This window comes from Puma concolor, chromosome B4, assembly GCF_028749965.1.
Source record: "Puma concolor isolate L17-30 chromosome B4, mPumCon1.1.hap2, whole genome shotgun sequence".
Taxonomy (NCBI): Eukaryota; Metazoa; Chordata; class Mammalia; order Carnivora; family Felidae; genus Puma; species Puma concolor.
The window spans coordinates 1656344-1677265 of NC_141673.1; positions in this window are offsets into that span (position 1 = coordinate 1656344).

The window sequence follows — 20922 nt, forward strand, 5'->3', positions numbered from 1 at the left end:
CCAGGAAGCCCCGGATTCATCCAGAACCAGGCTCCACCCGACAGCCCCATCGGGTGGGACGAGGGGGGCGGTCCACGCAGCTGGGAAGGACCATCTGCTCGTTCGCTTTGGCAGTTTTGATGATATCACTTTTGTGGAAAGTGAACTTCTTTGGTCTGGAAAGCAACATATGCCCCCAATCCCATCGACTGGAAGGAGCCTGGCATCACGTGAGGCCAACACAGACACCTGCCAGACTGGAGGAGGGAAGCGGTTCCCGCCATCCCCGCCTCCCGGGCCGCTGGTCAGGCGACCTCCGCCGTGCTCCCCTCCAGGACCTGGGTCTTCGTTCACACTTAAACGTGTGTCGGGAACACACACGACAACACAACCAGCGTCTGTTTCGGACGCCCTTCCTCCACCGGGCACCGCTGTTTGCTCGCACAGCAGGCCACGGGCTGCGTCATGGGCCACGTGCTTTCCCCGGAGAGCCTTGCCCTTTCCGGAATTTTCTTAGAGAGGACTCTATTCTCGAACACGTGCATTTGGGGCAAGAAACTGGCTGGTTTTAAGATCACGGAGCCTCCTTCCCGTGGTCACTGTGTGCACCGGCCCCGTGTCTCCTCCACCGTGTCATCTCATCCGCACGGGAGGGGCCCCTGATTCGCTTGTCTGCTGTCCCCGCCGTGACACTGGGCTGTGTCCCCCACCCAGGAGGCCCAGGCAGCGGCCAGCTCCACAGCCCCACAGTCTGGGCAACCCCAGCGTCCGGCCGCACGATCGCCGAGCCCATCCGTGCGTCATCAAATCTTCAGCGGCCACCCTCCGCTTGGAGGGGCCTCATCATAAACCTAACGCAGGGGGCAGGGTGACTGGGAATCTTATGGGGTTTGCAGCTGCTTTTCAGGAAATGACCGTCGCTCAGGAAACTGTTAACACCCCTGCCTCGCCTCCCAGAACCTGTAGCCGCGTGTCCCCTGTCGGCCTGGGTGGAATGACGCGGCGGGGAGAATGGGAGGTGCTTGCCCGGGGACGAGGGCCACCTGCGGGCGCCCCGGGTGCAGGGAGGCCGCCGGGCACGCTGGTTTCTGACGTGGGCGCTGTTCCCTCCCTTCGGGGGGTGGCTTCTCTTCTGCTACGTCTTCCAGGATGTCATCTGTCCCGCTTTGTCACGCCCGCTTTTGGGTTCCGGAAATGCCCCCCGGCTGCCCGCCTGGGCCTCTGCACCCGCCCCGAGCACGTCTCCACCATTTTCTGGGCCAACAGCCTCATTTTTGCCCAGATCGCTCCTTCGTGGTGCTCGTCCCCAGAGCCCCGGATGTTGGCCCCTGCTCAGGGTTCCGCAGTCTTGCTGGAGCCACACGCTCCGTAAGCCTCTGGCACATTCACACTAGATTTTCTTCCAGTTTGTTCCTTCGATGCTCATTGTTTATCTTCTTTCTCCTCTTACCGACCGTCCCTCTCTCCTCCGCTTTGCCAACACATTTGCAGAGTGGCCACGCTGTCTGTCTGTCCCCCAGACCCCCCTGAGAGCTCCCTGGCGGCCGCTTGGCAACTCGTGGTGGGGGAGGGCGGACTCCTCAAGCCCCTTGGGGGACCCGAAGCTCCTCACCTTCCCTCTGCCTCTGGCCGCGGCCCGTGGTTGAGGCAGGTTCGCCCAACACGGGGCCGAGGGCACGTGGACAGTGGCCCCGGGTGGACACCTGCACTTCTGTGAGGAGCCCAGACTCTAACTTCCTTCTAGAGGTTTCTAAAGGTACAGGTGTCGTCCCTCTACCCAACGTCTTGAAGTGAGCCCTCTCGAAGGATCTGATTCTTCGGAGAGGGAAGTGATTTTCAAAATTCATATGCTGACGTCACGTGCCCTTCCTTCCTGGTGCACGTGCTGGATTTTTATGCGTATAATTACGCTTTTGTTACCCCACTCCCCCTCCGGCCTCAGCTGCTACAACCCACTCCCCACGCGGCCACCGAGGCTCCTAAAGCGCTCACTGCCTGCCCCGCCCCCCCACTGCTCCCCACTGCCGTGAAGTTGAAGTTCAAATTCTCGGGCCCAGCCTGTAGGTCTGTTCCTCCAGCAACAACCGTCTCTCCCACCCGACCTCCCGCGCAGGTTCACTTTCAGGCCGATCTCTTTTTTTTTTTTTTAATTTTTTTTTCAACGTTTATTTATTTTTGGGACAGAGCATGAACGGGGGAGGGGCAGAGAGAGAGGGAGACACAGAATCGGAAACAGGCTCCAGGCTCTGAGCCATCAGCCCAGAGCCCGACGCGGGGCTCGAACTCACGGACCGCGAGATCGTGACCTGGCTGAAGTCGGACGCTTAACCGACTGCGCCACCCAGGCGCCCCCAGGCCGATCTCTTTAAGGTTTCCATTCTCGTGCCTGGGACTGTTTTCACCCCCTGCTATGACCCAGCGCGATGTGGCAGAAGGCTGGCGGAGGGGCGGAGGGGCGGAGGGGCCCCGGCAACCACGAGCTGTGTGTCCTGGGTCTATTTGCTCGGTTGCAAAACATCTTCCAGGTAGGACACCTGGGGGGTTAAATGAGATGATAGGCTTTCAACACCTGGCACCCAGCAGGTGATAAAAGGCTTCACGCCCCTTTCCTCTTCGGACAAGCCAGCCCCACCCGCTCTGCAGACTCCCCGCCTCTTCCGGATCAGGAGCAGGTGTCTCCCATGTCTGGAGCTGCAGGGTCTCCCCAACCCCCATCCTCGCTTGTGCTGCTCAGTTTCGCCCCCCACCCCAGGGTATTCATCCCATTGGGCTGAACTCCCTGGAGGAGGGGACGGTGTCTCAGCCCGAACACAACACCTGATGGGCCTCAAGAGACAAAGAACGTGGGAGCGCCACTTACCGCCCATCTTCCCGGCCCCCCTCATACACGACCTACAAAACCCAGCAATCCCACCTGGCGGGGCTCCATCCTTCCGACGCCACGAGCAAGCAGAGACCAGAGAGGCTAAGTCATGCACACGAGTCGCACAGAGGACAACCACAAGGTCACGGTGCCGACGCGTCCCTGACCGCAGCAGTTCGGCCACCGTACAGCCAGCTGTCTCCGTGGGGTCGAAGAAATAGAAGCAGGGGTCAGGAGTCTGTGAGGCTGCCGCAGCTCTTCTAAGGTCACACTCGGGAGCAAGACCTCTCCTGGGAGAGATGTCAGGAGGAATTAGCACAGGCGACCAACCCAAAGAGGGCTTCATGGGAAGATGTGGGCTTTGGAGGTCGTTCCTCCTGATGGGGGGGGCTTTGACACTGGCTGGTTAGTCAAGTTCTTAACTTTCTTAAGCCCCGTGTTTTGTTCTGTAATAAGAGATTAATAATAGTAGTTATCACTCTCTCTTAAGGTTTTGGGTGTATCAGTTGACTTAAACCTACGTAGAGCACCTGGGAATGGTGCCCAGCACTCAATAGCTGTCCCGTGGATGGATGGATGGATGGATGGATGGATGGATGATGCTTGGAGGGATGGATGATGGAGGGAAGGAAAGGGGGAATAAAGGAGAGGCAGTAGAGTGAGAGAGAGAGACAGATGGGTGGGCACCTACCGTAGGCAGTCTCCATGCCAGGCAATAAGAAAAAACATGGTGTGTAAAAACTGATATTTACACCCCCCATCCTCACGGAATTTATAACATGGTGCAATAAATAAGCATTATTCAAATAACCACACAAACAGATATAAACTTGCAACTGTGAAATGTGCTGAACGGCAGAGCCGTGCAACTTTATGAGGTACTGTCCCAGGGGATTTGACCTGGTTTGTGGGACCAGAAAAGACATCCATGACAAAATGACTTAAGCTGAAAAGATGTCTGGCTTCGTTTGGGCATGTCCCAAATTCCAGGGCGGCTGGAGCAGACGGAGCCAGGTGCCGGTTGACCAAGCTTCGAAGATGCTCAGGACACAGGACTGACCAGGCAGAGCACTTGCCTGACCATGGAGCATGGAAAGGGTTGGAAGAAGACAGAGCTGGCCCTCAGGTCTCTGGCATCAGGTACAGGTGGTGTTGGTCCCACCCCATGAGAGAGGGAGCAGGGTCGTGAGCTGGTTTGGGGTGATCTGGGTGCCGTGAGAAGTCCACGAAGAGGTGCTGGGGAGGATGACGACGCAGGTAGAACCCTGGAGCTTGGGGCCAGAAGGGAGCTGGATTGGGAACGTGGGTGCCATTTGTCTGTGGTCCACACCTGATGCCACAGCTATGCACGGCATCCCCCAGAGAGAAAGCGCGGGGCAAGACGGGAAGGAAGAGGGCGTGGTTATCCTTGAAGAGCCCCATCGGCCCTGGGCTGGACACCCAGGGGAGGAGGTGTGGCCAGAGAGACGGCACAGAGCCCTAGGTGGCCATCTGGAGCGAGTCATAGGTGGGGGGACAGGAGCAGGACGCAGCAGCAGAGAGGGCCGGGAAGGCCTGGCCAAGAAAGGGCCGAACGGACGGCACGAAGCTGGAGGGAGAGGAGGCAGCAAAGCCCTCGCCGCGTCCCCGCAGACACGGTCATGCATCCGACGGGCCACCTCCCAACACGTGCGATGGAACCTTCCGGAAACTGTGCCCTCCGTACAGCACTCGCTCTATGAAGGGCAGCCACACACACACACAGAGCAGGATTTTGTCCTGTGTTTGTGTCGTCCTTTGGGGACCTGATAGCTGGACCTCAACATCGCAGTGGTTGGTTCTCCTTAGGGCTCGGGGGGTCAGTTCACACAGCAGGCTGCTCAGAGTCTGTGTCCGTTTCCAGTCCTTGCTTCTTGGTCAAGGCTTTGGGCAGGGACCCCCTTCACACACGGGCTCCCCCAAAATTACACACTCACACATTTACACGCACATTCATACACGCACACACACACTCACACATTTACACGCACATTCATACACGCACACATGCACACACATGTATACACACTCGCACAGGGAGACTCACACACACGTATGCGTGCACACTCACACACAAACACACACCCGTGCACATGCACACCCACACACATGCAACTGGATCCTTCAGCCTCATCACTCATTTAAAGATTGTGTTTCGATTTCCTTCAAGTTGACCCATTGCCAAAAACTCCTTTGACTCCTATTACAAAAATGATCACTGCTATCTCCATAAATCACGAGCGCACAACCCGCAGTGTCACCGGGCAGAGCGGTGGTTCCGCGCAAATGGATGGCGTCCTAGTCACTGAGCCTTCGGGACCGTCACTGCCATTAGGAGCCACACCCCCTCACCGCCAGGACGGCTGCCCGGTCCAGCGCCCGGGGCCACCGGACAGACGCCTGCCGGAGCCCCAGGCTGGACCTCAGCCCCCAGCCCGACCCGGCCAGGCGAGGCCTGCATCCCCGCCCCCCGCGGTGCGCGTCTACACAAGCCTCGTGTCCGAGGGGCGTGTCTGCGGCTGAGGGGGCGGGCTCCCACGTGCTCTTCCAGATGCCACGCCCCGTCCCCACCGCCCCGGCAGCCGGAACACAAACACCACCTGTGTCACTCACCTCCTGCCCGGCTGCTCTGCGTGGGGGCTGACCTGGCCCTTCTCTACAGCGAGCAGCGTCCGCAGGACAGACACTTTGCCCTCGGTAGGCCAGAAGAGATGCTTCCTTCTGAGGGTCTGAGTGGACCACTTCCCGGGTGGGCAGCGGCGAAGGGGAAGCTGGGGTCGGGTGAGGCGTGGGCCTTGGTGGCCGTGAGAAGCCAGGGAGCCCCCGCTTCCGTCTGAGGGGTCTGATGGAGGGCCTGATGAAGTGTTGGGAAACCCACGATACGGGGACACCGCCATGGGGCGTCCCGGGCAAGACAACAACAGTAAGGGAAGCAGTGATTTCTGTTGAAAGAACATTCAGGTTTATTGACCCGGAGGTTCCCGCTGATTCACAGGGTCGGCTGGACCCTGACCCCTGGGCTACATTGGCCTCTGGCCTGAGGAAGGCGCCAACATATGCTGCGTCCAGCCCCACCAAGGCCACACTCCGGCCTCCGCAGCCCTCACGACCCGGGATCCCACGGCCTCTCTGCCTTTGTCCCTGCTCCGTGGTCTATACTCCGTCACTCACTTCTCTTCCCCTGGTTGCATCTTCGGTCGGCCTTACGGACTCCGGACCCCAAGGACCCCACACCCTCCACCCTTTCCTCCAAACTTCCTGATGTTCCTGCTAGGTGACAGGCTGGCAGAGGGGACACGGGAGCCGGGATGCAGGGTCCACCCCCCGGGGCAGAGAGCCTGGGCCCGGCCGGGTGGGAGCGGGCGCCCTTCTGGAACGTGTTGACCCAGCAGCACCTCCGGAATGTTCCAGCGTGCCCGAGGCATGTGCGTCCCCAGACGGACTGCATTCTGCTGCTGCATCGTCTGCAAAGCTACTTCTCGATGACAAGTGGACTGTGGATGTGGAGAAGACGTCCCCCATAACACTTTAATAACTGCTCTCCCCGTGAGCGTGGCGGCCGCTCCGATGCCTCTTAGGCCCTTCGTGAAAAGCCTGCTGTGACGGCAGTGCCCCTCCTGCGGGGATCCGGGGCTGGGGAGGGACCCTCAGCTGGACGCCCAGGGCGGGGGGCGGCCCCGGGAGGCAGAGGGACGTCTCTCTCTGCCCCTGCACCCCGCGTATCAGGTGACCTTGTCGGATCACCCCGGAGAGGGACCGGACCAGACGGGCCGGGCCGAGGGAGGTTCACGGGGCAAACACCCACTGGAGGTGAGCACGCGGAGGGCTGGCTCTCACCCCCCTCCCCCCTTCCCGTCTTCCTGACGCCTCCTACCAGGTCTCCCATGAGCTGTCGTGGGGCCCTTGGGGAAGGGAGGGGCCTCACCCCAGCAGTTACGGGGAGGGACAGGCAGCCAGCCACAGACCTCGGCCTGGAGGTGAGTGGCCACCTTGGCAGGTACATTCCAGCAAGCGAGTCGGGCAGGCGAGCCCCGGATGGGAAGGGGCGATGAAGACTAGTGTGTGACCTCAGTTTCCCTGAGAGTGGGGCCGAGAGGCAGGGGGGCTGGGGAGGAAGGGGGCAGGCTGGAAGGGGGGATCCACTGCAGAGTGGCTGGGGTCCCCGGAGTTTGCGGCCCCCGCCCCGTCCCCTCTCGGGACCCTAGCCCCTCCCACTGTAGCCTGGGTGGTGGGGGGTGGGGGGAATCATGGAGACCGCCCTCCGCCCCGCCGTTGTCTGACTGAATTTCAGAACTGAGCATATTTCAGTGAATCCAGAAGTTCAATTAGCCCGATGACATTGAGTAACACGCGGCTCTGCCCCGCTGAAGCCTGCTTTCCCAGACGTAACGGGTGTATTTGTAAAGAACGCCAGTATTTATCGGCTGCCGGTTTTCAGGAAAGGAATAATCTGTGAAAACACTCTCCTTAGGAGCGTCGCTTTTATGCAAACCTGCTGACAAGCGTGTCCTCTCTGAGACATGCCCCGACTTCCCTGCACACGGGCTGGGCCCGGCCCAGGCGGGTCCCGGAGGGACGGCCAGTCTGCGGGTCTCTGCCAGGCGCCCGGCCTCCGTGGCTCAGTCTGTTGTCCACGCTGTGGGCCGATGGCCAGCCCGGCAGGTGCAGAGGGGCAGAGAGGAGCCGGGCTGGGGCGGGGCGGGGGGGGGCGGGAGGCAGAGAGAGGTGGGTGGGGGGCCAGACCTCCTGTAAGGTGAGTAAGTCCCGGGGTCCAGCGTGCAGCACGGGAACCCTAGTTAACGATGGGGTAGCGCGTCCTTGGAAGCTGCTAAGGGAGGAGATCCTGGTCACCTTGCACAGAAGGGGCCAGGCCAGCGGACAGGGGTGTTCACCTCCTGCATCGCGGGACTCGTTCAAATGGACGCGGATGTCAAAATATCCTGCATTGTGCTCCCAATACAGTAGGGACGGAGTTGTTTGTTAATGGCCCCTCAATAGAGCTAGAAAAATCATCATAATCAAGGTTTTTAAAACCCTGCGGGACAGAGTGACCTTGAGATGCCCTTGTGTGCTGACGGGTCCCCTGGGGGCTTCCTCCTCACTCCTGCTGTCCTGTTCCCTGGGGGGCGAGGAGAGCCCCCCACTCACCTCTCTCAGCCCCCACCCCACCCCACGGCTGCAGAAAGCAGGCGTGGGGTGGAAGTCTCTGGGCGGCCAGGTCCTTCCTGGGGCTGTAGGTTGCTATTTGCCCAATGCCAGGGCTCAGGACGGCCGGAGTAGAAACACATTTACGCTGACTTTCAATGCAGAATCCTGGGCCCTGCACGCAGGCGCCGGCCCAGGGCCCTCAGGCCCAAAGACCCTTCCACGAAAGAGGAGGGAGTGGGGGGTGCCACGGTGCCGGCCATATGCCATAAGTCGTTCTCAGCCGCCGGGTAGCTGGGCCCTCCCGGAGCCCACAGGGCAGGAGGCGTCCCTGGGCTGCTCTTCTCTGAAACAACCAAGGGCCCGGGGCCACCACGGGCAGCCCTCGCTTTGCCCTGGAGGCCGCCCCGGGGCCTGTGCTCAGACGCCGAGCAGCGCAGACAGCTGGGGCCTCTGACAGGGCCGAGCGTTTCTAGGGATTCGAGACAGCAAGAGCCACCGAGGGCCGGCGCTGGGAACCGGGGCAGCCGGCTCTGGGCATTCGGCATTTTGGAAAATCACAGACGGATGGACGTTCAGAGACCAACAGGTGCCGCTGTTGCGAGCCCCCCAGGCGGACTCCCCTCTGGGTCCTGCCCGCCATGTGACTGCAGGCCTGGGCACAGACGCCCGCAGACAAGCCCAGCCCCACCTGCCCGGCACCTGCAGGCCGGCCTGCCTCCCCCTCCCGCAGATACGAGCCGGCACCTGCCTCCATCAGGGCCCATCCTGCCCAGAGCGCTGCCCACAGGCCCGCAAGGTCCTTGGGTCAAGCAGATGCCACTCAGGCTCCTGCTCGGGGTGGGGACACAGCTCTAGGCTGAATCCCAGGCGCCCAGGGCAGGTGCCCAGAGCCCAAGAGCAGGGCACTGTGTCCAGCACGTATGATTTGCTGCCACAGTGGAAGTTTCGACATCATCACAGTTTTTTACACTTCACTCCCGAAGCTATTTATCCAGGATATAACGATGTCGAGGTTGACACTGGCCCAGCTTCTCTATGAAACCACTTGTCCTCAGTAAAAATCCGCCCGTCCCAGGGGTGCATCATGAGAACACAGGGCCGTTGGTGGAGGAACGCGGACGAGCTTCCAGATTATTTCAAATGAGTTCGGGCTGTCCGCAGCCGCCGTGCCCACTCAGTCCCGGAGCCCAGATGTCCCTGGACCCCCCGGAGCCCACGCCCCTGCGAGGAGCAGTCTCGGAGCCAGGCTGCCCTGAATCACCGTGATCGTCCCCAGACTCTTTCCCAGCAAATCCTTCTGTGTCCGGCATAAGTGACTTGTATTTCTGACTTTTTAAAATTGGACTCACCTGCCTAATGCCTTCCTTTAGTGAGTCTGGGGCTCGTCTCACCCGGTACCGAAAGACAGACAAGAACAGCCCTCCAGGTGAGGACAGGGAGCGAGGAGCCCGAGCGGGTGGTCCTGTTCCCCTGGTGGGAGACAGCCCTGCAGTCCTTGGGGGTGCCGTGAGGACGGGCCCCGGGGTCTCAGCGGAGAAGGCGGGATTCCGAGTCCCCAGTCCTGTCCAGGGTGAGCCTGGGTCTTTGCCGGAACAGCCTGTGGGGCAGACCTTCCGAGCGAGCGGGGACGGGCCAGGCTCCCACTGTACTATCCTGGCGATCTACAGCTGCAGGGGGAGGCGGGGAGGGGATTCACGGGGCGTTGAGAGGCCGGCGTTACGCGTGGGCTGGTGCCTCGCCGAGCCAGAGGAGGCCAGCGGTGAAGGTGGGTGTGGGGTGTGTCTGTTCTCCAGGGAAACAGTCCAGTGGGACGTGGGGGGTGCTCTAGGAATCAGCCCCGGGATTAGGGATCTGTAGTCTGCAGGCTGGGGATCCAGGCCGGGGCTGTGGGTCCCAGTCGGAGGCAGACCGGCATCCCAGCTCAGAACCGTCAGGCAGGGACAGCGGATTCTCTCCTGCCTGCGGGCTCCGTTCCAGCCTCCGAAGGACCAGGCCCCTCTGCACCGGGGAGGGAGGTCCCCGTCTGCTCCCAGTGCTCCAAAGGAACATCAGACTGACCTTGGTAGCTGGAGAAGGGGACAGGGGACACGGCTGGCGGGGGAGGAAGGGCAGCACAGAGGAGCCCACAGGAAGAAAGCTAAATGTTCGGGTTTCTCCAAAGCCCAAAATAAGTGGAAAAGCGCGGTGGCCTCCAGGCCGGGACGGGGGTGATAGATGGGGACACACAGCACCATCCATCTCCCGGGGAGCGGGGGCTGCGAGGGAAATGGGCCGGAATTGGATTTTCTGGTTGTGTTTACTTTTGACAAAGAAGCAAACTGCTGAGAACAGGACGGGGAGGCGGTGACTCTCATCGCGTTTAAGTGAAATGAATCACTCCTGCCTTCGCACCGTTACCCTGGCCCGTGTGCGAGGTGGGGTCACCTCAGCGTGGGGAGCAGGGGAGAGGTCTCCCCCTCGAGGACTAGAAGGACCCCCTGCCCCACGAGGGGCGCCCCCCTCCCACAGGCACCAGGCCTCCTTTCTGGCTGGCCCCTGGGCACCTGCGACAGAGAACACTGTCCAGATTCTGGGTCCACGGAGGACGGTGGGGACCCTCCTGTCCTGTGTCCACGCCTGCAGCGGTTGGCACGTGGGTGAAAGGGAGGGGCGAACAAAGGGAACAAGGCAGGGCCATCCCTCAGCGAGAATAGGGCCCGGGAAGCCGAGAATCTCACACGTGTGCCCACATGCACACACATGCACACGCGTGCACACACTGCACATGAGCACACAAGGTATACACACGATATCTCCTGCTCGAGTGTGCACGCATGAATATGCACACGTGTGCACGCATATGTACAGGCATGCGTGTGAGCACATGCTAATGCTGATCACAGAGCACCAGCCCGGGACCCTCCTCCGCTGACGCCCTCACCCCCGTGGTGACCGTGTCTCTCGGCTTGTCCCTGCCATCCCTGAGCCCGAGGGCCAGCACACTGTGAGCCCCACGCCCCGCCCCCACGTGCGCCCCTGCATGTAAGCACTAAGTGCGAGCCACGTGCCCGGGTTCCAGAACCTTGCCGTCCACGGCCCGCCGGCTCAGTTGGGCGTCCACGTCCAGAAGCATTTTCCTGCTGAGGGCACAGCTCTCGGCCAGGCACCAGGCGGACTTGAAGGGGAAGGAGGCTTTGGAAGAAATCTCATGTCGAAGCCAGAATGAAGCATAAAGAAAGACGCGGCCACAGGGCAAGATGTGAGGAAACACACCGTCCAGTGGAGGAACAGTAGGGCAAGTCCCACTTCCAGCGACAGAGGAGATAAGATACCCATGAATAAATTGAACAGGAGACGCGTGAGGCCTGGAGGAGGATGACTTCAAGGCGTTCATTAAAAAAACAAAAGTAAATTTGAGCAGATGGAAAATCACATGGTCGGGGACAGTCAGCATCACCAAGATGTCGATTCTCTGTTAATGCATCAGTTCAACACAATCGGAATGAAAATGCTAATGGGCTGCGTTCTCTGGGAACAGTCAAGGCCACTGAAACTTCCCGGAAAAAATGAAAACAGAAGTGGCCAGGAAAGTGGAGAGCAGGAGTGGCTCGCTCTGGCCGACATGGAAGGTTCCCATCGCTGGGGTCCTGGAGCACCATGGACGCGAAGACCAAGGGCAGGGGGGATCCTGAACAAGACCGTGGGCAGAAAGCCCTCCCCCGAATGCGACCTGGCCTCGCCCCTGCAAGTCAGGCCCCCACCTCGAACTTGAGGTGTGGACGCATCTCCCCAGCAAGCGTGTACCTGTGCCTGTCTGGGCAGACACGCGGACGGCTAACACCACAGACTCCCAGGCACGAAGCTTCAGGAAAAAAGCTCCAGGGCGGGTTTCAGCCAGTCGCACCCCTGCCTCCAGGACCTGCGGCAGATGACTGCCCTTCTCTCCTCCCCCAGCCGCACGGCTGTCCCAAGCATCAGTGTGGCCGTGGATGGCCTGTGAGCCCTGCCGTGCGGACAGGAAAGCCCCGTCTTTGCCCCATCGTGGCGAGATGCTCAGCCGTGGGATGGCACCTGCTGGAGGGGTCGGGGCACCACACCATGCGGGCTGCAGCGGCCCCCAGATTGCGGTCCAGACGCCGGGGGGAGGGGGCCCCGGGCTGGGCAGGGGGTCAGTGCAGCCCACACAGTCCTGGAAAGGCACCCAGAGGCCAATGAGCTTTTTCCTGTCGCTGTTTCCGTGCAACAAAACTTCATTACCATTTTCCAAACCTAAATCAGTGCAAATGGCCGGGGGACAGAGTGACCCCTGGGCTCTGTGAATGCAGGAAGGAATTGCCAGCCGCCCCTCAGACGGAGGAGCAGGTGCGGGGGCGACTCCTTCTGGATGCTGAGGTCAGAACACGCTCACCTTCTCCAGCCGACGGCCTGCGGAGACGGGCCTCTGCTGGTCCGGGCGCCTTCTTCACGTTCTCTACGGCGTCACTCACACTCGGTCGGACCTCTGTCAGGCCAGCAGGGACTTCCGGAGCGTGAGGACCGGGGGCTTCGGACCACACACAGCTGCTCGCAGCAGGACCTTTTTCAAGTGCACAGTGCCGTAGCTTTTCGTGTGTTCACAAGGTTGTGCCACCGTCACCTGCACCTGTCCTGAAACCTCTCCATCACCCCGAAAGGAAACCCCATAGCCGTGACCGCTGCCTCACCCCCGGGCCCCGGAGACCTGCATTCTGTCTCTACGGATTATTCTGTTTTTATGCATTTCATCTACACCGGACAACACTGCGGGTGAACTTTGGTAACCGGCTTCGATCACCTGCACAATGTTTTTGGTTCATCCACAGCAGATGTCAATGCTTCTGTTGTGTCCTTGCTGGAAAATATTGCACTGTGTGGATACAGCACCTCTCTCTCTCTCTCTCTCTCTCTCTCTCATCCATTCTAGGTGTGATTACCCCTACCACCCTGATGCATTTGTCCATTTTTATTGACGCCCCAGGTCAGTTTTGAGAGTGATCCTTTACGACTGTAGGGGGTTAGTTCCACAGATGCCTCTGGCTCCACGTGACTTGACGTGTTAACATGTCACTGTTGCAAACACGACAGGGGTGGATGCACGCACCGCTGCCCCTCTGCCTGTCTTTACTAGACCTCAGGACAATATCCTACCCGTTCTAGGTCACGTTATGCCCAGTTCGAGGCTGTTTCCATAGGACTTGCTCAACTGCCCCCTTAAACCTGCAGGACCCAGTTCGTGCTTCCTGCGGCTCCTATGGGGGTCTGAGCTTCTGCAGGGACTTCTCAGCTCCGTGCCCTTTACGACAGCGCCGTGGTCTGCGGGGAGGAGTGGGGATGATGCCGCATGTGCAGCAGGTGCAGGCGTGCGTGGAGGGAAAGGCACGCACGCCTGGGGGTGCAAATGCGAGGGATCCGACGGCTGGGAGCTGGCGGCGAGGCAGCCCCTCACCACCTGTGTGCCCGGGTCCCGGCTCCCTGGGTTCTGATCCGCAGGCTCATCCAAACACGGGCGGAGCGCCCTGGCCGCGTCTGATCGACGGTGCAAGATGGCGGTTAGAGGAGTTGACGGGTGTGGACGCCGTCCGTGAACCGTGAGTAACTGACGGGGTGGGGGGTCCCTTGACTGGGCCCCTCCCGGCAGGATGCACAGTGCTCCTCCTTCCCTTCTGTGCGGCCGAGACGAGGAAACTGTCATCGCTTTGCGTCATTACCCTTGGTCTTGGGAGCACAGGGTCATCGGGAAGCCGGGCCTCCCCCGGGGAGCACCCCTCGCATCCGGGAGCCAAGAGGGCTGGCTGTCGGGTCTAGACAACCCACTGATGTCAGTTAATGGATACGACCAGAGGCAGAGACAGAGGTCTCTGAGGCCCCTTCTCCACTCTGAGAGAGAGAGAGATCGCGTCTCTCTGGTGGGTGGACCCCAGGCCCCTCGTGGGAGGTCACATCCTCTCCGGGTTGGGGGCGGGAGGGGCCCAGCCTGGGTGCCTAATTCCTTGAGCCACTGGGTTCAGATAAGGGTCTTCCGGGGGCCACAGCCATCGGGGAACTTTGCTCTGTGAAGTTAACTCGCAGGCACTGACAGCGAGGGGCTGCCCCTCGTCCCAGCCTTCCACCTGCGTTCTGATGGCCCTGCTGATGCCGGCTGTGACCTGTCCGGTGCCCGGGGAGGGGCCATCAACAGCAGGCTTCCCGAGGGCCGGACCCTCACTCTGTTCCCATGCCCTCTGCGGTCAAAGTGGCTAATTCTGTCCTCATCTCAGTCCTTTTGTGGGCAACCCTGCTCAATTCAGCCAACCGTGTCCACGGTACCCAGGCCCCCAGAGGGATGGGGGCCGTCCCCCAGCTCCCGAGACTGTGTTCACGCTGCAATGATGTGTAGAGCACGACCCGCCGCCCCCCAGTTCCACCCAAGTCAGGTGCCCTGTGTCAAACCCGTGCGGCCAGGGACAGTCCGGCTGCCCCAGATGGTCTCTAGGGCCCGGCCCTGTGGGTACGGGTGCTTTGCAGGGAAGAACTTTCTGGAAATGGTGCAGTGTTTGGTCTTATGTGTCCCTCTGCATCCCTGCTCGCCCAGCACGCACATAGTGGGAGCTGAGCACGCGGCACCGGGTGGAGCTTCTGGTCTGAGCCACTGAGGCCACTCAGGGCTCAGGACAGTCGACAGCGTCTTGCTGAGCTGCCGGCTGACTTGTCCCCGGAAGGGCCACCCAGGCCCCGCCCGGCCCTCCGGCCCTCGAGCCCGGAGCACCTGCTGCAGACCCTGCCCCTCGACAGCTAACGGACAAGGGATAAGGGGCCTGGCGGTGGCGACCCGTCAAGCAGAGGTGCGGTGTGAGGGGAGCCGGTGCCCCAAAGGGAAGGGCCTCCAGGTGTGGGGTGGCGCTCCCGAGCCCACACAAGACCCCCATGCCCTGCTTGCGGCATTTATTTTCCTGCTGGTGGCAACTAAATTGAAGTGTAACCAGAGTCATCAGTCTCCGTGCAGAATTGCCCTAAATGATCTCTCTTCCCAGCAGGGGCAGCGCTGCAGGCCCAGGACGGGTCTGTTAATCAGTGCTTACAGCGGGCAGCGCACGCCTCCCAGAGATGCTTCCAGAATGAGCGAGGAGGGGGAGGGGAGGCACCCAGGATGGGGGAGGGAGCAGGGGAGGGGAGGACACCCAGGACGGGGGAGGGGGGAGGGGAGGGGAGGACATGCAGGATGGGGGACGGGGAGGGGAGGGGAGGACACCCAGGATGGGGGAGGGGGCAGGGGAGGGGAGGGCACCCAGGATGGGGGAGGGGAGGGGAAGACACCCAGGACAGGGGAGGGGGAGGAGGACACCCAGGATGGGGGAGGGGGGAGGGGAGCGGAGGGGGGAGGGGAGCGGAGGGGGGAGGGGAGGGGAGGGGACGGGAGGACACCCAGGATGGGGGAGGGGGGAGGGGAGCGGAGGGGGGAGGGGAGGGGAGGGGACGGGAGGACACCCAGGATGGGGGAGGGGGCAGGGGAGGGGAGGGCACCCAGGATGGGGGAGGGGAGGGGAGGACACCCAGGACAGGGGAGGAGGGGAGGACACCCAGGGAGGGGAGGACACCCAGGATGGGGGAGTGGGGGGAGGACACACAGGATGGGGGAGGGGGGAGGGGAGGGGAGGACACCCAGGACTGGGGAGGGGGGGACACCCAGGATGGGGGAGGAGTGGGGGGCAGAGGAAGGAAGCAAACAGCCTGGGAGCAGGTGTCGGATGCTGACTCCCCACGACCCCCCAACACCGCCACACCCTGGGCAGGGTCTGAGCACGCGCTCTAGCTCCACTGGGCTCAGGCTGGGTGGGAGAGAGACCGAGCATCCCTCCCGGGGTAGCAACCAGTGGGCCGGCAGGGGTCAGCGGGCCGACACAGACTCCCTGGGAGGCAGACACAGAATCTCAGCAAGAGGCGGGCGTGCGGAAGTGAGGGGGCTCCTGTAGGGGGGACAGGCCCCGGCATCGCAGGACACACGGCCTTCATGAGGTGGTCAGAAGGGAGGAGGGGAAGTAGGCCTCTCTGGGCGCCGCGGTGAAGACGCTGACTCCTGGGCCTCACCCCTGCGTCTGACTCCCAGGTCTCACCCCTGCATCTGACTCCTGGGCCCCACCCCTGCGTCTTACTCCCGGGTCTCACCCCTGCATCTGATTCCTGGGCCTCACCCCTGTGTCTTACTCCTGGGTCTCACCCCTGCATCTGACTCCCGGGCCTCACCCTTGCGTCTGACTCCCAGGCCTCACTCCTGCGTCTTACTCCCGGGTCTCACCCCTGCATGAGTCTCGGTTCTCACCCCTGCACCTGACTCCTGGGCCCCGCCCCTGCGTCTTACTCCCGGGTCGCACCCCTGTGTCTTACTCCCTGGTCTCACCCCTGCATCTGACTCCTGGGCCCCACCCCTGCGTCTTACTCCCGGGTCGCACCCCTGTGTCTTACTCCCTGGTCTCACCCCTGCATCTGACTCCAGGGCCTCACCCCTGCATCTTACTCCCGGGTCTCACCCCTGCATCTGACTCCTGGGCCCCACCCCTGCGTCTTACTTCTGGGCTTCCCCCCTGGGGTCTGCTCTAGGGACCCAGGAATCTGCATTGTGTGTGACCCTGCGTGTGTCCCCTGGGGCTGCCCTAACACATGACCACAAACCAGGGCCTTACGAGAGCAGACACGTACTCTCCCCAGTTCTGAGGGTCTGGAGCCAGAGGTCAGTGTCATCAGGGCCACGCTTCCTTGCTGGTCTGGGGGTCCCTGTTGCCTCCCGTGGTCTCTGATGGCCCCAGATGATGCTTGCCCTGCAGCCCCGTCCCCCCGCCCTCTGCCTCCGTCTATATGTGGCTCATCTTCTCCCAAGTCCTTCTTCTGTCTCCCAGAAGGACACGCAGCGTCGGATTTAGGGCCCACCCTAACCCAGGCCGACCCCACCTTGACCCCCTCAACATCACTGCATTTGCAAAAGGCTCTTTTTCCAAATACGGCCATGTCACAAGTTCAGGGCAGGACGTGCACATAATGTGGGGGGCCTCCGTTTAGGCAGCGACACACCCCAGGAGCCAAAGTCAGAACTCCTGGGCAGGGGTGTGTCTGTCATACGGCTGAGGCTGGTCACCTGCAAGTGTGTGGTGGCACTTAGGAGACAGGTGTGCCACAGGCCGGGCAGCGCTGGGCCGGGCCGGCCCTCCCAGACTGACACAGGTCATCTGAGCAGGGTCCAGGGCCAGCTGCTGCCCGGTTCATGTCAGCCAGAGGGCGCCTGTGTGGCAGAGGCTGGGGGAGGGGGGGAGGGACCACCAGGCAAGGCCATCAAACCAAGGGGGACTTGAGGCGTGGGGAGGAGGAGAGGACAGCAGGGCTGAGCCCCAGGGAGGACAGGGGATGTTCATTATCAGTTCAACGAACCCAGCCAGCGTCATACCCCAGCCACGTGCCATGCGTGGTCCTGGGAAGGGACGGTTACCCTCAGGAAGGCAGGATAAGTCAGTGGGGAGGCGAGTGGAGAAGGTGCTGTGACAATCACCTGGCCAGGGGTGGGGGGGGGGACATCAGGGAGCCCTGTCCCTGCAGGCTTTGGGGCAGGGTCCCCCTTCCTCCAGGCCGTCCTAAGTAAAGCAGGGCCCTGCTGCAGAGCTGAACCAGTGGGTGTGCGCAGACAAACGGCCGGGCGGTGGCTGGGCTGCTATGTGCTGGTTCCCACGGGGCTATTCATGCATTTCTTTTAATGTCTGTTTATTTTTGAGAGAGAGAGACACACAGAGTGTGAGCGGGGGAGGGGCAGAGAGAGAGGGAGACGCAGAATCCGAAGCAGGCTTCAGGCTCCGAGCCGTCTGCACAGAGCCCGACACGGGGCTCGAACTCACGGACCGCGAGATCACGACCTGAGCCAAAGTTGATGCTTAACTGACTGAGCCCCCCAGGTGCCCCAGGTTCCCACAGGGTTATACGTGAGCAGCGCTCTGGCCACAGGAGGGACTCGGGCAGTGGACAGCTGGGCTCTGGAAGTTTGGAGCTCGTGGGCAAGAAGGGGTGAGGTGGCAATATGGACGACGGGTCTCTGGGGAGGGCGGCTGGGGCACAGAGATGGACGAAGCCCCGGCCGGCAGGAGAAGTCCCCGTTTGGCTGATGGAGACCCGACGCCCGGGCAGGGCTGGTGTCCCCGGGGTCGCGGCCCAGGGGAGCGGAGGCAGGGACTCCACTCTGCAGGATGAATGGGAAACCGGGCGAGAGGTTCAAGCACCTTTCAGGCTGAGCCCTGGGCCAGTGCAGCCCCTCCAGCTTGGGGCCACCCCCGCTTCCTTCCCTAGCTGCCCCCGGCCACTCTTCTCGCCGGGGAAGCCTGGCATCGCCCGAACCATCACACGCACCTCCTCAAACCAGTCAAGTTCCCATTCACTGAAAACAAGAAACAAGGAAAGAAAAATGAATGAAACCAAAAGCAAGAGGGCAGAGCAGAGGGCAATCCCAGCCCCGGTTCTCCTGGGAGCCCGAGCAGGTGCCACGTTAGAAGTTCCACTGGGCGCACTGAGCCCGGCCACGCTTGGGAACCCGCGGTCTCACCTGAAGGCATCGCCCTGGGAGGGACTCCCACCCCCACCCCTGCCCAGGCTCCCGCTGGCCCCCCACCCCGACTTGCACCCCCCTGCTTCCTCACCGCCAACACCATCCTCCATGCCCCGCGAGCGAACGGGGCCGGAGCAGAGACACTCGCCTCCCTTGCCACATTCTGAACAATCCCAGCGAGAAGTTCTTCGAGTGGATGTGCACGTTCCTGATAATTGGCCAGTACATTTCGTCCTTCAACAGAAGGAAAGGGGTTGAAAAAGAAAAGCCTTCTTTTTAAAGTATTGGGGGGCATAAAAGCTTGTTTGTGGAGTGGAATTAATACCGCATTGATAGCATTTGCTATTGTGTATCTGTCTCTCCCAATCTAGCAACAGGAGGTGACCTCCAAATAGAGTTAATTTAATCTGCAGAAATAACCCTGCAATTGACTTTCCCGAAACTGATATTAGATGAAATCTCTGTTCCGCTGAGCCCGCCTGTCATTAACGATTCCCCGTGAAAGGCCTAATGTACGGCGTTTAAAAATCTCCCCTGATGTTGTCAGGTTTCATAAACGCGCTCTTTTATTAAAGAATTAGCAACGTGGGCCTCAGGGCTGGTGCTGTATGGGCAAATCTCAGGATCCTGTCCTGGATGGACAGAGCTCCCGTGGACCGAGGCTGCGAGTGGCCAGGGGCAGAGACACTGGTGCCACCTGCCCACAGGGCGAGAAGGACATGGGGACCCCAAGAGAGCATAGAGGACAGGGATCGTCTCCCCAGAAACCACGGAATGCACATTGCTGACCCAGGCTCTCAGCAGGCTCGGGGTACAACGGTAGAGGATACCGGCCTTCCCTGGGGCACAGAGAGGACACGACGCTCACTGCCCACCCGGCCGGCTCTCACCGCGACCTGAGTTCCGGGCTCCCGCTTCACCACAGGGCTGGGCGACAATGGACATGCCCACGTCTCAGCTGTGTTTCCGCTTCCTGCTCCCAGAAGGAACCTTGCGCAGGTGACTGCACGTGATGGCTGCAGACTGCTGGGGGCACGCTTCAGGCTGCGGAGAGGGGCCTGGCAGAGCTGGCTTGGAATCTCGGCTGCCGCCCTCCTTCGCTCCCCATCTCTGTGCCCAGCTCCTACATCTATAAATGGGCACACGGTGGTCCCACCTCACAGGGATGTCAGGATTCACTGAGGCACCGCTGTTGGGATCCGCCCACACTAGGCACAGACCAAGGGTTTCCTACACGTGAGCTCAGATGAGCACTTCCACGTCCTCAAAAGGCTTCTTGTAGCCTTCCTGTCATAGTACCCTGAAGATGTGCGTGGGGATGGGCCTGTCCAGGGCCCCGCAGCTCATCAAAGCCTTCTGGGTTCTGGGCAGGGGGCCCAGGCCACCCACTGGTTCCCAGCCCAGCAGTGTGTCCAAGGGGCAGATCTCACCCTGTTTTTTGATCTCATCTCCAAAGGAGACTGTGCCTCACTCCCCAGTCACCTGGCAGGATGGAAGAAGGTCACTCTCCTGGAGCCCTGGAGGTCTATCCCTACAGTCCACACTGCCAATAGCACAATCACATTGGAGTTTTGTTAATTTGGAGGGTATTTTGGTATTAACGTTGTATTTAATGTCGACATTAAACTTCTGGTAACTTTGATTTAGCCTCGCTTTGTTATTTAACAATATGCCAGAACCTAGGAGACAATATCAGCTCTAGGGCCAAGCAAAGAGCTCTTGGATTTGACACTGAAGCACGAGCCACCGAAGGAAAGACTGATACACTGGACTTTATCAAAATGTAAAATTACATTCTATGAAGGCGAAGAGAACTAAAAAATCAAGCTAAACACTGAGAGGAAATATTTGTAAACTTATATCAGACTCAGAATTAGTAGCTAAAATATATAAAGAATTCTCAGGGGCGCCTGGGTGGCTCAGTCGGTTAAGTGGTCGACTTCGGCTCAGGTCATGATCTCGTGGTCCGTGAGTTTGAGCCCAGCGTCGGGCTCTGTGCTGACCGCTGAGAGCCTGGAGCCTGTTTCAGATTCTGTGTCTCCCTCTCTCTGACCCTCCCCTGTTCATGCTCTGTCTCTCTCTGTCTCAAAAATAAATAAACGTTAAAAAAAAAAATAAAAAAAAAAGAACTCTCAAAACTCGCCAGCAAAAAAATAATGAAGCAACGCATTTAGCAAATGGGCAAAAGATGTTTCAACCAAGATGATGTCGAAATGAAAAATAAGCACCTGGAAAAGGTCCCGATTTCATTAGCTGTTAGGGAAATGGGAATTAAAACTAGGAGACAGCACTACACATCCATCAAGATGGCTGAAATCCAAAGGCCACATATAACTGATGTGCTAAGAAAAGCAAGAAAATT